The sequence below is a fragment of the Bos indicus x Bos taurus genome, chromosome X (genome assembly GCF_003369695.1).
Source record: "Bos indicus x Bos taurus breed Angus x Brahman F1 hybrid chromosome X, Bos_hybrid_MaternalHap_v2.0, whole genome shotgun sequence".
NCBI classification, from domain to species: domain Eukaryota; kingdom Metazoa; phylum Chordata; class Mammalia; order Artiodactyla; family Bovidae; genus Bos; species Bos indicus x Bos taurus.
This window is the reverse complement of record NC_040105.1, coordinates 143,877,165-143,894,315: the sequence shown is the minus strand read 5'-3', so window position 1 is coordinate 143,894,315 and position 17,151 is coordinate 143,877,165. Positions and strand designations below refer to the sequence as shown.

Here is a 17,151-nt window from a genome sequence, read left to right as displayed (position 1 = left end):
GCAGCTTACCAGGCTCCTCCGTCCATGGGATTTTCCAGGCAAGAGTACTGGAGTGGGGTGCCATTGCCTTCTCCGAGATGCTAACTAGACTTCCTCAAGTGATCATTTCAAACTATACATAAATATCGATTCATTATGCTGTGTAACTGAAATTAATGATGTTATATGTCAATTATAACTCAATTTTAAAGAAAAGAGAGGGAGCAAGACAATGAAGAAGAAAAAAACTTACAAAAACATTTTAAATGAAATCTTTACAGAAAAAAATCAAAGATAAACAAAAATTTATTATACATTTTACTGGAGAAGGCAATTAAGTGGGTTCATTATTAAAGCTTCCAGTTTAGGGTTAGTTTAAGAAAGGAGGTGAAGGTTGTTTTTTCCCATCCCCATGCTAACTGGCCAAAATTGAATTTGTCTTTCATGTTCCAAAGGGTAAAATTCTTAAGTGCTTTTATATTACAGTAATTACCTTACCAGAAAGCTGTTTATCCAAGCAAAATGAGATTCATAAGCTATCTTAAAACAAAAATGCTTTTGTCTCCAATATAATGGAATAATCAAGCTCCAAGTGACTTGAAAAATCCAGATGCAATGCAGTGTTTTTATTACATTTTTCTAGTATTATAAAAATAAAGAATAAATCATTTTATTGTCTTTGCACTGGAGGCCTTTAAGCTTAAAGATACTAGTTTTCAAATCAATTTATAGCTGAAATCTGAAGTCCATGCTGTAAATACTAAGCAAAACCTAAACAATAGCAAAAGAAATTAAAGTATTTCTTGTTACCACTGATTTCTTTAAAAAGTGTCAATTATTCCCCCAATGATTTAGGTCAATATGAATAGAAGATGCTTATCCTTTGACTATATTTTGGACAAAATATTTACATGAAAATTTTGAAAAATGTAAACAGATTTTTAAAAGCCCACTCATATATTACATAATATTTATGTTGTATAATATTTGTTATTCTGACCAAGAAGAATGTATTGAATTCTACCCACATGATCAGCTAATTAATTATATTAAGAACTCTTTAACTAAAATCCACTGTAAGTTATAATCTAATAATCTAATAACCATAATCTAATCAATCTTAGCAAAAAATACATTTAATTGTAATCTGTCTTCTAAAAGTTTATTATATTCTTCAACATTAAATTAAAAATACAAAGAATTTCCTTTTAAAAAGATAGAATACTGTTAACACACCATTCAGTCATAATCAGCATGAGTCAATTCAATGAAAACAACAAACATCTGGCCTGATCACAATTAGTACAGTCCATTTACTAGAGTTTTATCTTTTTTTAGTGAGTGACTTTCAAATATGTTAAAAACCTTTAAATGACAATTCACTAATCAGAGCTCCATAGAAAGCCAACATTCCAGACAAAAACCTTTCCAAAATAAATCTCCACTTTATTAATTAGGTCATTCAACTTACACTGTGCCAGGGATTCAATGGAGTACACAGAACATGCAGGTCTGGATAAAGATAATAAGTTTTCCTGAGACCCTAACGAGTTTAGCAAACTTAACAGAATTAAAGAAGACAGTAAGGGAAGTATAGGTAACTCTATACTTTACACAATCTTTCATATAGATAGTATAAGTCATATTATGGGATATATACAGGCCTGAGGTTTGTTGAGTAATCAAAAAAGTTAAAATAGGAATAATTTGTGACTTCCCTTATCATTTGATCTAGAGACTAGGCTTTTTCTTTGTATATAAGCCTGTTAACTGGATCTTTTTCCACAAGTTAACCTCACTCAAAACAATGAATGCATGAACTGTGATTTATAGATGTCTTCTTCAAAACAGGAAGAGAAGAAAAAGCCACTTGTACAGTAGAATCCTTAGGAGTTTTTATAATTTTCTTCAAATCTTTTTAAAGTGCAGGTCCAGGACTGAAGTGAATTGAGTGACATCTCAGGCTGAAATTTTTTAGGGGTTCCCCAAAACTCAGTAATCAAGATAAATGCTAATTTAATACAATACTTAAAGATGAAAGATTGGATGCCTGTCCTGCACAATCAAGAACAAAACAAGGGTAACTGCTCTCAATATCTTTATTCAATAATGTGCTCAAAATAGTAGCCAGGGCAAACGGTCAAGAAAAAAATAATAAAAGGCATCAGATTGGAAAGGAGGCAATGAAACTTTCTCTATTAGCAGATGACATGAACTTACACATAGGAAATCCTAAGGAACTGGGTAAAAAGACTGTTAGAATTAATAAATGAGTTCACTAAGGTTACAGGATACAATTTCAATATGTAGAGATCAGTTCTACTTCTATAGTTGCAATAAAAAATATAAAATGGAATTTTAAAAATTCATTAATAATAGCACACAAAAGGAAAGAACACTTTGGAATAAATTTAACAAAAGCAGCACAAAAGTTGTACTGTGAAAAGTACAAAACATTGCTGAAAAATAAGATCTAAATAAATGGGTAAATATCCTATGTTCATGGATTCAATTAATAATGTTAAGATGGCAATGCTCCCCAAACTGATCTGAAGATTTAACATAGAGCCTATCAGAATCTCAACTGACTTCCTTGTAGAAACTGTCGAGCTGATTCTAAAAGTCATATATAATTACAAGGGACTTAGCATAGTCAAAACAATATTGAAAAACAAGAACAAAGTGGAAAGACTCAAATTTCCTAATTTCAAAACTTTCTAACAAGCAATGGTAATCAACACAGTTTGGTACTGGCATAAGAACTGACATAGGGATCAATAGAACAGAACTGATAGTCCAGAAATAAAGCCATGTATCTTTGGTCAACTGCTTTTCAATTAGAGTGCTAAGATCATTCAACAGGGAGAGGACAGTCTCTTTAACAAATGGTACTATGCACAATTGGATAGCCACATGCAAAAGAATGAAATTGGACCCTTACTTCATACCATATACAAATATAACTAAAATGGATCAAAAAGCTAAATGTTAGGGCTGAATGATGAAATAGAAGAAAACATAGAGGTAACTCCCTATGTCCTCAGTTTTGGCAAACAATTCCTAACTACGATACCAAAACCATAAACAACAAAACAAAATATAATTTGAACTTCATCAAAATTAAAAACTTTTATGTACCAAAGTACATTATCAAGAAAAGTGAAAAGACAACCTATAGGATGGGGGGAATACTTGCAAATATATGTCTGACAAGGGAGTAATTCACAGAATTCCAACTAATAAACAATAAAAAATTCAATCAGGAATTGAACAAAGATCATGAATAGACTTCTGCAGAGAAGATATACAAATGACCAACAAGTACATGAAAAGATGCTCAACATCACTAATCACAGGCAAAATGCAAATCAAATTCATATTGAGATACTACTTCCCACCCATTAGGATGGCTATCATGGAAAACAAAACAAAACCAGATAATAATGAATGTTGGCTAGGGGATGGAGAAATTAGAACCCTTGTATAGTATTAGTGGTAATTTTTGCAAAATGGTGCAATTTCTGTGGAATAGTTTTGTAGTTCCAAAATAAGTTGAACATAGAATTACCATATGACTCGCACATCCACTCCTAGGAATCCACCCAAAAGATTTGAAAACAGCTTATCAAACAAAAACATTTACATATATGTTCATAGCAGCATTATTCAAAATAGCTGAAAGTAGGAAACAACGCCCATGGCTATCAATTTGTGAATGAATAAACAAAATGTGTTATATTTATATAATGGAATATCATTTAGCCATAAAAAGGAAGGAAGCTCTGATTCATGCTACAACATGGATGACCACTGAATATATTACACTAACTTAAAGAAGCCAGTCAAATAAGGTAACACATTGTATGACTCCACTCATATAAAATGTCCAGAATAAGGCTAACCATAGAGATAGGAAGTAGATTTGTCACTGCTTAGGGCTGAAGGAGATAGTGGGTGGTAGGACTGTTATCTAAAGAGCAGGTGTTCATTTTTCTGGTGATAAAAATATATCCAAATTGGTAATATTTGCACATATCTGTGAATTTACTAAAAATTCTGGAATCGTACATGTTTTTTTTTTTTTTACTGAAGTACAGCTGAATCAAAATGTCGTGTTAGAGACCACTTCCTCCCTCCATCCCTGCCACATGAGGCTGTGGCACATGGTGTAGAGCTGCCTTTGAGCTCCGACTCTTTGCTTCCCAAGTGGGAGGAAATCTTGTAATGGAGTGGTTCCTTATCTCACACTAACAAGTGCCTGATTGCCTCAGGATCAAGGGATTGAAAAATGTCCCAAGTTTCCATGGGGCAAGTTCTCTTAAGGAATGTTATCTGGCACACAGATGCTCACAATAAGTTACAGGAGGAATTAGAGAACTGGAGAAACAGATGGAAGATGCTTACTGGGGGACCAAAAGGAAAATATGACCCAGTAGTTCAAGCCAGATACCTAATGATGGTTTCGATGAAGAAAGTCAAGAGACTATTGGAAGTCAAAGAATGAAATTTATGGAGCAGTGGATGATGATTTTCTTAAGGCTAAATCCTGGAACAAGTAGTTATATGATTATGAAGCTAACACACCAGACAGATGGGGTCACAGTGGCTATAAAGAGTTATACCCTCAGGAATCTGAAACAGACAGTGATCAACAAGATAGTACATGCTATCTAACGGGGAAAAAACATCTCCCCAGGTAAAATCATCTACCCACAAACATAAAAAGTCAAAGAAATCCCACAAAGAAATAAGAAAAAAAAATCACACAAAAACCAGAAGAAAAGCAAAAAGGAAACCACAGATAGAACAGCTGATTCCTCAAGTGAGATCTCAGAAGAAACTGGGGCTTCTAGTGCTAGGAAAAGGAGACAACCACAGAAGCTGAAGAAAAAATCCAGGAAAAGTCTCTCAAGAAATCTGCTTTATTCCTAGAGGCAGAAAGTGACACATCCCAGTCAGATGATTCTGCATCCAGCAGTTCAGTGGCAAGTGAGGAAAGAGACACTAAGAAAACCAAAAGGAAAAAAGAGAAAAAAGCCCACATCCCTACAATTCACACTATTCATTGTACAATGAAATACAAGAGAGGACAAAGGCACAAATTGGAAAGTGGCTACAAACGAAAGGTCTGCTGAGGGTTCAGAGGATGACTAAATGAGAAAGAAACATTCTTGTTTCCTGCATGACTGGATATTTATAGTTCTTACATCTTGGAGTTTGCCAGTGATGTTATTGCTCAGCACAGGGGGCCTGAGGTCAGAGACCTCCTGTGCCATCTACATGAGTTCTGTCAGACTTCCCATCTTCTATTTTGGCCTATTAAACTTGATCCTCTTACTGGTAATAGGAAATCTGTTATTTTGCTATGAAGGTTTCTTGAAGAGATTATTTTTGTGATTAATCACATTTAGAATAGAGTGCATATGCAGCAAGTTAAAGGACCCAGATATGCAGATGATAGCACTCTCATGGCAGAAAGTGAAGAGGAACTAAAAAGCCTCTTGATGAGGGTGAAAGAGGAGAGTGAAAAAGTTGGCTTAAAACTCAACATTCAAAAAACGAAGATCATGGCATCCAGTCCCATCACTTCATGGCAAACAAATGGGGAAACAATGGAAATAGTGACAGATTTTATTTTCTTGGGCTCCAAAATCACTGCAGATGGTGACTGCAGCCATGAAATTAAAAGATGCTTGTTCCTTGGAAGTAAAGCTATGACAAACCTAGACAGTGTATTAAAAAGCAGAGACACCAATTTGCTGACAAAGGTCTGTATGGTTTTCAAAGCTATGGTTTTTCCAGTAGTCATGTATGGATGTGAGAGTTGGACCATAAAGAAGGCTGAGCACCAAAAAATGATGCTTTCAAATTGTGATGCTGGAGAAGACTCTCGAGAGTCCCTTGGACTGCAAGGAAATCAAATTAGTCAATCCTAAAGGAAATCAACCTTAAATATTTACTGGAAGGACTGATACAGAAGTTGAAGCTCCAATACTTTGGCCACCTGATGTGAAGAGCCAATTCATTAGAAAATATCCTGATGCTGGAGAAGATTGAAGGCAAAAGAAGGGCAGGCAGCAGAGGATGAGATGGTTTGACAGCATCACCAATTCAATGGATAGGAATTTGAACAAACTCAGGAAGATAGTGGAGGGGAAGGGAGCCTGGCATGCCACAGTCCATGGGGTAACAAAGAATTGGACACAATTTAGCAACTGAACAACAACAAAGGACCCAGAAAGCTGAATCCAGTAATGACCTGGGTATACCAACTGCAATGTCAAATGTGGGGAAGGCAAGGGCTGGTGTCAAGAGATAGACTGGTGTTCGTGCTATATAGAATGGTATGATAAAGGAATACTGTGTTGCTCTGTTTATACAGTAAGTGCCACAACTTGACTTTTTTTGTCTTTAGCCTTGGTGCTTTGATCTTTCTGGATATGGGCCCCACACGCGTCGTCCGGTTTACTTAACGAGGAATTGAACATAAGAACAAACACCTTCCACTCAGGATACATCCACAGACAGCTGTTACAGGTAGAAACAGGGTTTTTTGTCAAATTTCCCTGCTGGACGGGGTCTGTGGTTACACTCTGTATATACCTAAACATGGTCATTGGATAGCAAAAGGTTTTCTAGTTCCATTGCTTACTGCCTAAATGTACTTGTATTCAAAATTATTTATTTAGTTGTCATAGGTTAAGTCCTAAACCAGATGAGGAAGAATTAAGACAGTCATGCTGTCTAGTGGAGAAGGCAATGGCACCCCACTCCAGTACTCTTGCCTGGAAAATCCCATGGACGCAGGAGCCTGGTAGGCTGCAGTCCATGGGGTCGCTAAGAGTCGGACAGGACTGAGCGACTTCACTTTCACGTTCATGCATTGGAGAAGGAAATGGCAGCCCACTCCAGTGTTCTTGCCTGGAGAATCCCAGGAACGGGGGACCCTGGCGGGCTGCCGTCTATGGGGTCGCACAGAGTTGGACACGACTGAAGCGACTTAGCAGCAGCAGCAGCATGCTGTCTAGTCATGTTGTCTAGTGGTGTGCTGAATAGGATTCAGAGCAAGCAACAATCATTTAAATGTTGTCTTCCTTGCTCATTTCTTAATCTGAAACTTGCTCATTTCCCTGAAACTAGGTTGAATCAGTTTGAAAATGAAATGGGTTTTTCAGGGACATATCCAATTCTTCCTAGTCTGCCTTTGCAATAAAGGACCAAGCAGAGATCTTGTTATTTCCTTTAACTATCTACTGTGATCCTACTATGTTAATTCTTAAGAAACCAAAATATCACTGGAACGCTGACAGAACACAAATGAATTTTTTTCATTATGGCAGATCAAGTGACTTTGTTTTTTCCTGGCTGACACTTCAGGCACTGAGTAAAAAGCTTGAAAACTCTGGAAAAAAGAAAAATCCCCAATGTGCTAGTTTCAGGTATAAAGCAAAGTGATTCAATTATACATATATTCAATTATACATATATACATATATTCATTTTCAGATTATTTTCCATTATAGTTTATTATGAGGTATTGAATATAGTTCCCTGTGTTAAACACTAGGACCTCATTGGTTATCTATTCCTATATAATAGTTTGTATCTGCTAATCCAAAACTACTAATTCATACCTCTCCCACCTTTCCCTTTTGGTAGCCATAAGTTTGTTTTATACATTTGTGAGCCTGTTTCATAAATAAGCTCATTTGTATCATTTTTTCAGGTTCCACGTATAATATTTGTCTTTATCTGCCTTACTTCACTTACTATGATAAGCTCTAGGTCCATTCAGTTCAGTTCAGTTGCTCAGTCATGACTGCCTCTTTGAGACCCCATGGACTGCAGCACACCAGGCCTCCCTGTCCATCACCAACTCCCGGAGTTCACTCAAACTCATGTCCATCGAGTCGGTGATGCCATCCAGCCATCTCATCCTCTGTCGTCCCCTTTTCCTCCTGCCCCCAATCCCTCCCAGCATCAGAGTCTTTTCCAGTGAGTCAACTCTTCGCATGAGGTGGCCAAAGTACTGGAGTTTCAGCTTTAGCATCATTCTTTCCAAAGAACACCCAGGACTGATCTTCAGAATGGACTGGTTGGATCTCCTCACAGTCCAAGGGACTCTCAAGAGTCTTCTCCAACACCACAGTTCAAAAGCATCAATTCCTCAGTGCTCAGCTTTCTTCACAGTCCAACTCTCACATCCATATATGACCACTGGAATGTAAATGGCATTATTTTCTTCTTCTTCATGGCTGAGTAATATTCCACTGTATAAATGTACCACATCTTCTTTATCCATTCATCTATCAATGGAAAATTACATTGTCTCCATGCTTTGGCTATTATAAATTGGAACTGTACATTTTAAGTGAATGGATTCTATGGTATGTGAATTAAAGCTAAATAAATCTGCTTTTAAAAAAAATCTAAATTAATACAGAAAACCCATGATGAACATTACACCAGTACTTTAAATAAAGACAGCCTCGGTATTACTGATAGTATTACTGATTTTTTTAATTTCCTCAAGCTCCAGTATGGCTCAGCAAGGCACTGCATACCCAATGACAGCTTTTTAAATCTTTTTTTGTTTATTTGTTTGTTTTTTATTTTATTTTTAAACTTTACAATATTGTATTAGTTTTGCCAAATATCAAAATGAATCTGCCACAGGTGTACACGTGTTCCCAATCCTGAACACCCCTCCCACCTCCCTCCCCATACCATCCCTCTGGGTTGTCCCAGTGCACCAGCCCCAAGCATCCAGTATCGTGCATCGAACCTGGACTGGCAACTCGTTTCATACATGATATTATACATGTTTCAATGCCATTCTCCCAAATCTTCCCACCCTCTCCCTCTCCAACAGAGTCCATAAGACTGTTCTGTACATCGGTGTCTCTTTTGCTATCTCATACACAGGGTTGACAGCTTTTTAAATCTTAAGCATTTCAACGGACCCCTGAAATTTCAGGAATCACCCAATACATGCAACTCTCTTTTCTTAGAAATAGCTTCCTTTTCATAGTTACATTTGAATAGTAATTGTGATATTTAAAAAACGTAACCATAGTAATTAGCACAAATGGCATAGAGGTTTGTTTCATATCAAGCCACTGACTTGTGACGACATGGGCAGTGCAAGCAAAATTGAAAGGACAATTAGTGAAGAGAGCCCTAGTCAAGAGAAGTCAATGCACAGTGGCATCAATTAATATCACTGAAAGGCTTCTGACTTGTTCAATCAGGTTCCTAATATACTTGATTTGGTAGAGGGTTGCTGGGTAAAATATAGGACCATCCAGTTGAGCTCAAATTTTAGACAAACAGTGGATACATTTTTAGTATATGAATGTCAACAATACTGCATCGAACTTCCTTTTATACCAAAAAAAAAAGTTGTTGTTTAACTGAAATTCAAATTATCTGAGCATCCTGTACTTTTATTTGCTAAATTTGGCAGCCCTAATTTGAGGAAATAATTGCTAGTAGAGGAAACCATGAAACTGAAAATAGCCAGTGAGGGTGGCTGTGGATTTTGAATCTGACCTATGAACTACAGTTTTGTGAATTTTGTGAATTTCTTAATAAGAGTGAATAAAAATCACTGGAAACAACAAGAATTCACTCTGTGAAATATTTTGATTACTTAATATTTCCATCTACTACTCCATCTACCCCAATAGACTAGAAAACAAAACTTTTACAATTGTTTACATATTTGCTTACAGAAACCCAAAATGCTTTCTAATATTTTCAACTAAAATATTTCTCCCTTCTTTCCTGAATTTCGTATTACTAATGATAAAAGACAGGTGTAAGCTTTTGGTTTGGGTTAGTATTAAAAAGAGAAAAGAATAAAGTTCAATTGCGAGTATCCAGGATGCCAAGGCTTATATTTAGACCTTCCATCTCCCTTCAAAGTTCAGGACCCAGGCATGAAAGCCTCCTTTCCTCTGGACTTCATACAGAAAGATGGCCAGCAGTCCAGCTGAGAGACCACAGGCACCCCCAGCACAGAGGCCCAACCTCCCCTCCCTCACCTGGGCAAGAGCTCAGAGGCACTTGTATTTCAACCTTTATTTGCTTTCTCAAGGACATAAAACAGTTCACTTAAAAGAGCTTTAACCAAAGTGCTTAGAAATTATGAGAGGGGAAAAAAAATGGGACAAAGAAAAAGGGGAAAAATGTATTTTAAAAAATGTTTCTTCTAAGGAGGAAATACAGCAAGGGATGATATAAGTATGTTGTTTTTAGTAAGTTCATGTCCATCTCAGACTGCTGCTCACTCTGTTAAGCCTGTGTCATATTTACAACATCTCACTGAAGCACAGAGGTGTAAGTTATAGCCAATTACAAGTGAGGGGATTGAATAAAACCTTGAGCAAATCATCTGCTATTACAATAACCTATATCATCACGAAAAGGCCAATCATATAGACATTAACTACCAGGTATTTCACATTTTCATTACTGTGCTGGTTGTCTTTAAGTTTCATTAAGGTAGACACTGTCTTAGAGATCCAACTTAATATCTTATTATTATATACATGCATATATATATATATATATATATATATATATATGTCATTATGCTATGCTATGCTAAGTCACTTCAGTCGTGTCCGACTCTGTGTGACCCCAAAGACGGCAGCCCACCAGGCTCCCCGTCCCTGGGATTCTCCAGGCAAGAACACTGGAGTGGGTTGCCATTTCCTTCTCCAATGCAGGAAAGTGAAAAGTGAAAGTGAAGTCACTCAGTCGTGTCCGACTTTTAGAAACCCCATGGACTTCAGCCTACCAGGCTCCTCCATCCATGGGATTTTCCAGGCAAGAGTACAGGAGTGGGGTGCCATTGCCTTCTCCGTATGTCATTTATATATATATATATATATATATATATATATATATATATATATACACACACACATATATATATACACACACACATATATATATATGTCATTGTTCAGTCACTAAGTTGTATCTGACTCTGTTACCCCATGGACTGTAGCCTGCCAGGCTCCTCTGTCCATGGGATTCTCCAGGCAAGAGTACTGGAGTGGGTTGCCATGCCCTCTTCCGGGGGATCTCCCTGACCCAAGGATCCAACCTGTGTCTCCTTAGTCTCCTGCACTGGCAGGTGGATTCTTTACTACTGAGCCACGTGGGAAGCCCAAAATACTATAGGTATACGTAATAGAGTACTAAGTAGCTATAAAACAGAATGAGGAATATCTCCATATACTACTGCAAAGTTATCTTCAGAATACATTTCTAAGCAAAGCAAAACAAAAACAAAAAATCCTCAGTGTATACAGTATGCTATTGTTTACCTAAGAAAGGAATTGGGATGGCTACGTATATGAGAAGGAGAGAAAGGTAATAGTTGGACTTCTTTGAATATGTCTTCTTTTGTAGACTAGATTTTGAACTGTGTAAATATCATATACCTAATTCAAAATTGCATTTAAAAACCAGTATTAAAATCACAAGTAAAATTAAATAAATGGCCCAAACTGTGTATCCTTGTTGGTTGTATAATTGTATAAACAGCAATTATAATTCAAGTGACTTTAAAACACAACTTAAATGTAGATTTCTAGTGGGATATACTTTAAAGACAAAAAAAAAAAAAAAAAAACCCTGCTCCAAAGCACAACTGTGCAGACATGCGTGCACACACACACACACACACACACATATTGTAAATGGCTTCCAATAATCACATTGTTGATGGGCGTGTTGGTATTGTTATTCTGAGGCTATTGCGTATATATGGTAGGATAAACAAAATGATAATTATGTAGATATCACTGAACCTCTGTATTTGTCAAAAGGGGATACATATGTAGTTATCATTGAGGTTAATTAAATTTGAATGGTCATTATCAATAAGAACTCATGATATAGTTTATCCTAAAGAAAAATTATAATTGTATTAATATATTCAAGAAAGGCTTTAAAACAATGATCCATCTAGTAGCAATAATACTCCTAATAATTATATTGTGATATCTAAATAACATTCCCCTCCAAAGAAAGAAACAAGGGCTCCATTTTCTAAATGGCTGATAATGGGGTCTAGAGCAGAAATGTACAAGAGGACCCTGGAGCATCTTACACTGAAAAGTAAGGAAGCCATCAAAGACTCCTAGGGCCATGTCAAAAGGACTTCGAAGCCAATATAAATAAGCCTCCATTGCCCAAATATGGGATCATTTGAGGATCAATAAGGGTAATAATGAGGACTGAAGCACATCGTATATGTCTAAATGCAACAGTTCATAGTCATGCTAAAAATGATCACTGAGCATTTCTGGAAGGTGGTAAAGAACCAGCAAATTATTTTGGAAGCTGGAAAATAACGGGGAAGTATCAATCACTCATCTTGTCTTTTCCATGTGCCTTCTACATCAGGGTAAGTGTACCATAAAAGAGGTAAGTGCAAACACTTGGGAAATAGTGAGGATGGTGTCAGCATCAGGCGAGACGAATTGTGGAGCACCAACCACAATGTGGAAAACCAGTGGGGAAGTGGAGAGAGTAACAGCAAGACCAGCTTGCAGACTGTCATGACGGTGTAAAGAGAATGACAAGGAGGTCTGGAAACGAAACAGTGGTAATAAGGAAGAAGACTGGACAGATTTAATCAACTAATTGGATGAATGAGAGGAGTGCAAATTATCAGTAAAGTTTTTATATCTTGGGTGATTGATGGATGGTAGTGCCATTAACCAAATTGATGACTCTAAAAGGCAGTGCAAAAATATAATTGACAATTCTAAGGAAAAGCAACACTCTTATCAAATTCCAACGAAATTCAAAATTATCCTTAGAAGAAAATGCACACTGGCCAATTAGGGAATAAGGAAAAAGAGGAAAAGAAGTAAGTTCTGGTATTCCCCTTCTTCCTATAATCTTTACTTTTCCCATAAGATCCATTTTTACTCCCAATATATACATATACGTTTTTGAATGCTGACTATGTTCATTTTTGGCATTCGTTTATCAGAAGACACTTCCAATAGGTGATCTATACTCATTGCTTCCAGGACAAATCCAAAGTCCTCACTCAACCAATTTCTAGCTCTGTGACTAGATAAAAACCAAGTAATTGTCAAGTATTCTCCTCTAGTACGTACATTTCCAGCAATTCTCAATACCTGGGAAGGCAGACATAATTATCTGAAATTCATCAATGAGGACCCTGAGACCCAGAGATCTTAAATAACTTGTCCAGTGTCAAAACTGGAATTTAAAACCCAGGAATCTCTTCTGGATCAAGAACTGCAAGGTGCCTAAATGAATGCTGGTCACAGAACAACCACTGAAAATATTTGGGGACTTCTCCCACTTTTTCACAGGATAAATTATAGCACCATTTCTTTCAGTAAAGCAGAAAGAATCTTATTTTCCAATAATATCTGATCATAAAATGTCATGTTTCTATAGCAAATGTCACAATCTATAGCAAAATTACCTGAATATAAAGCCAAACAATCCTTTTTAACACATAAAATGAAAATTACAGTATCTTACAATATAATGCCTAGAATGAACCAGTTTGGAAGGAACTTCATCTGTTCAAAGTGCAGCAAAGAAATCAGTAAATAAGAGGTCTCAGAGACAAAACACATGTCACGAAGTTCAAGAACAAACGCACATTTATATTAGTAACTAACATGCCCCTTAGTCCTTCTAGTACAATTCCTAAGAAGCTTGGCAGACTGGTTTTAAGCCTGCAACAAATCATTAGGGGGCAAGAAGGGAGCCACATGAAGGCACACTGACAACTGCAATGTATATTTGACAGCAACAGAAAGGGGAAAATCATAGAAACCAGCTCAAGGAGGGTAAGGAGAGCACAACACTTGAGAACCATATATTATAGAAACAAACAGTGCTACAAGTCTCAACAGATCCTAAGGGTGTGTCTAAGAGACTGTTAGTAATAGGTGTAAAGATGGCCGCAAGTCAGCAAGAACAATATTCAAATGAAGTACTTAAAATGAAAAATATATTGGTGTTCAAGGGGTTATTTAAAAAGAAAAAATTCTAGAATGTTTCATTTGCCAAGGAATCAAGAAATCTGCGGTTTTAACTGTCATGAGCAGTATCACTTTTTATCACCTTATTTTTAATAAACATATAGCAAATTTCCCTAAAGTTGCATCAACCATTTTAACCCTGCTATTAAAATAAATCTTAGAATGTATAATGAAGTAGTGGGTAATGATAACATGCATATTAAGAGACTTGGGAGATTATAGCAAGAAAAATTCACTCCTCATCACTATACATTTATTAATGAAGAAAATGCATATGAGAGATGTAGTTTACTATCTGTACCTTCATTACTAGTAGAAACAATACAGAAAAGTGTCCATTAGGATATAAATTCATTTCCAAGCCTCAGGACACATACACACCCCAGTTTGCCTCCGTATTAGGTGTTCTTCAGGCTCTTGACCCTCACAATGCAATGCTCTACAGTATCTGAGCAACACTGCCATACTATCAGTTCAGTTGCTCAGTCGTGTCCCACTCTTTGCGACCCCATGGACTGCAGCATGCCCGGCTTCCCTGTCCATCACCAACTCCCAGAGTTTTCTGAAACTCACGTCCATCAAGTCAGTGATGCCATCCAACCATCTCTTCCTCTGTCATCCCCTTCTCCTCCTGCCTTCAATCTTTCCCAGCATCAGGGTCTTTTCCAATGAGTCAGCTCCTCGCATCAGGTAGCCAACGTACTGGAGCTTCAGCTGTACCATCAGTCCTTCCAATGAATGTTTGGGAGGGTTGACTGGTTTGATCTCCTTGCAGTCCAGGGGGACTCTCAAGAGTCTTCTCCAGCACCACAGTTCAAAAGCATCAATATTCCAAATACAATAGCCCTTCCATCCTTTTGGTTAAGAATATGAACTCTGGGTTCAAATTCTAGCTCTGCCCACTGAATTGTGTGATCTGGGAACTTCATTCTCATCTGTCACATGGACAGTGACTTCCCTGGTGGCCCAGTGATTAAGAACCTGCCTTCCAATGCAGGGGATGTGTGTTGGATCCCTGATCAGGGAACTAAGATTGCCACATGCCCTGGGACAACTAAGCACTGCAACCAGAGAGAAGTCTGTGCACAGTAAGATCCCACATGCCACAGCAAAGGTCCCATGTGCCACAACTAAGATCTGATGCAGCCAAAAATAAATATTTTAAAAAAGGAATGATCATAACTTATAAAAAGTGGACAAAAAAAGTACTTGGCACTTAACATCCCTGAAAAAAGGTTAGTGATATGTAATTTAGAATACACCTACAAAGAACCAGGCACTGCACAGGGCATTAGGGATACTGAGATGAAAAAGGAACAGTCAACACCTTCAAAGAACTCAATCTCTTGGGGAAAACAGACCATTAAAATAGAGCATATATGTGCTGTGAATAAAGGTATGTGGGCTATGGGGCTATGGAACATCAAAAAGGAAGACAACCCAACAGATTCCCAGAGGACAGGTCTCCTGTGTCTTAAAGGAAGTTAGACAAGCAAAACAAAGGCTACCACAATGTCTCCTGAGGCACAGTCAGGTTTAATAACTGCACATCATGTATAAATGAATGTGAGGTACTTTCTGTTTGTAAACTGCAAAATATTATATGCACGTTCTTGACTAAAGCTACTGAAAATACCTAACTGCCCCCAAACCTCTCTGCCATCCACCAATCAGACAGCCTGAAATTTCACAATAGAGGCTCATCTGCCAAGCATGCCTTACATTCTTTTAGAAAATGCAAAACACACCTAAAAGTGGAGGCAGATGAAAAGAGAACTAATCGTTAGGAAGTCCTCTAGGTATCATGTACTTTACATTATTTATTTCACCTAATCCTCACAACAACCTGGTGAGGAAGGTATCCTGATCCTTATTTTAGATTAAAAAAAAAAAAACATGGTTAATTAATGTGCCCAAGGTCACACAACTAAGTGGATGAGCTGGGACTGTAATACTGAAAACTTGAACTGCAATCACTAAATTACACTGCTCTTCTAGTATACCGACCTGGAGGTTAACACACATTAAGGGGTCACGGTGTTAGTTTGCTGGAGCTGCCATAACGAAGTACCACAGACAGGGTGGCTCCAATAACGGAAATGTGCGTCTCACAATTCTGGAGGCTAGAAGTCTGACATCAACGTGTTGTCAAGGTTGATTTCTTCTGAGGCCTCTCTCCTTGAGAGAGACTGCAGATGACCTGTGTCTTCATACAGCCCTCTCTCTGTGTCTTAGTCTCCTCTTCTTATGAGGACATCAGTCATGCTGGATTAGGGCCCACCCTAAAATCTCCTATCTCCAAATGTAGGCAAATTCTGAAATTCTAGGGGAATTAGGACTTCCACGTCTGGATTTAGCAGGAATCACAAACAATTCATCTCCTGGCAGTCACACAGTGAAAAAGATCCTTCTTTGAAAAGTACATGGGGAAGGACCTTAAATGTTCTTAAATCACAAATGAAATCTGTGAAGGTTTTTTTGAGAAATGCAGGTATGTACTTACAGCAAGAAAGAGCCAAATGGTCAGTGATTACCGCTCCCTAGGGAGTAGTTTGCAAATGTGTTGGGGTGCTTTTACAACCCTTAATTACTGAGGGGAACCACTCTGGCAGAGGCCAGAGGCATGGAATGTGGAGCAGTTCCACATAACAAAGAATCATCCCATATCCCAGAGGAGAAAAATGCTCTGTCAGACTAAACCCAACACAGGTATCAAGAGCACTTGTGTGTATACTAATATGAAGTAGAGCTTATTAAAAGTTAAGAAAGAATGCCAAAAATTTAGGACAAAGACTTTATGGAGCTAGAAGTTTGAATCAAATAAAGACATTATCTCAAAATTAAATGATGTACTCACTCCATGCTCTATATATTAGAGCATTTTCAACCTTCCACTTCTTGAAAAGGATTTCAATGCAATAATGGCATTACAGCAAAAGCAATGACACTACGCTACGCTAAGTCACTTCAGTCGTGTCTGACTCTGTGTGACCCCATAGACGGTAGCCTACCAGGCTCCCCCATCCCTGGGATTCTCCAGGCAAGAACACTGGAGTGGGTTGCCATTTCCTTCTCCAATGCATGAAAGTGAAAAGTGAAAGTGAAGTCGCTCAGTCGT

General features: G+C 37.5%; 1 protein-coding gene and 1 pseudogene across 3 annotated transcripts in view; one reads left to right on the top strand and one right to left on the bottom strand.

Moving 5' to 3' along the window:
- Positions 1-17,151, bottom strand: part of KLHL13 (kelch like family member 13) — a 197,648-nt gene that overhangs the window by 131,979 nt on the left and 48,518 nt on the right. The gene's annotated exons all lie outside the window — the stretch shown is intronic.
- On the top strand, positions 3,766-5,425 carry LOC113886840 (annotated as a pseudogene).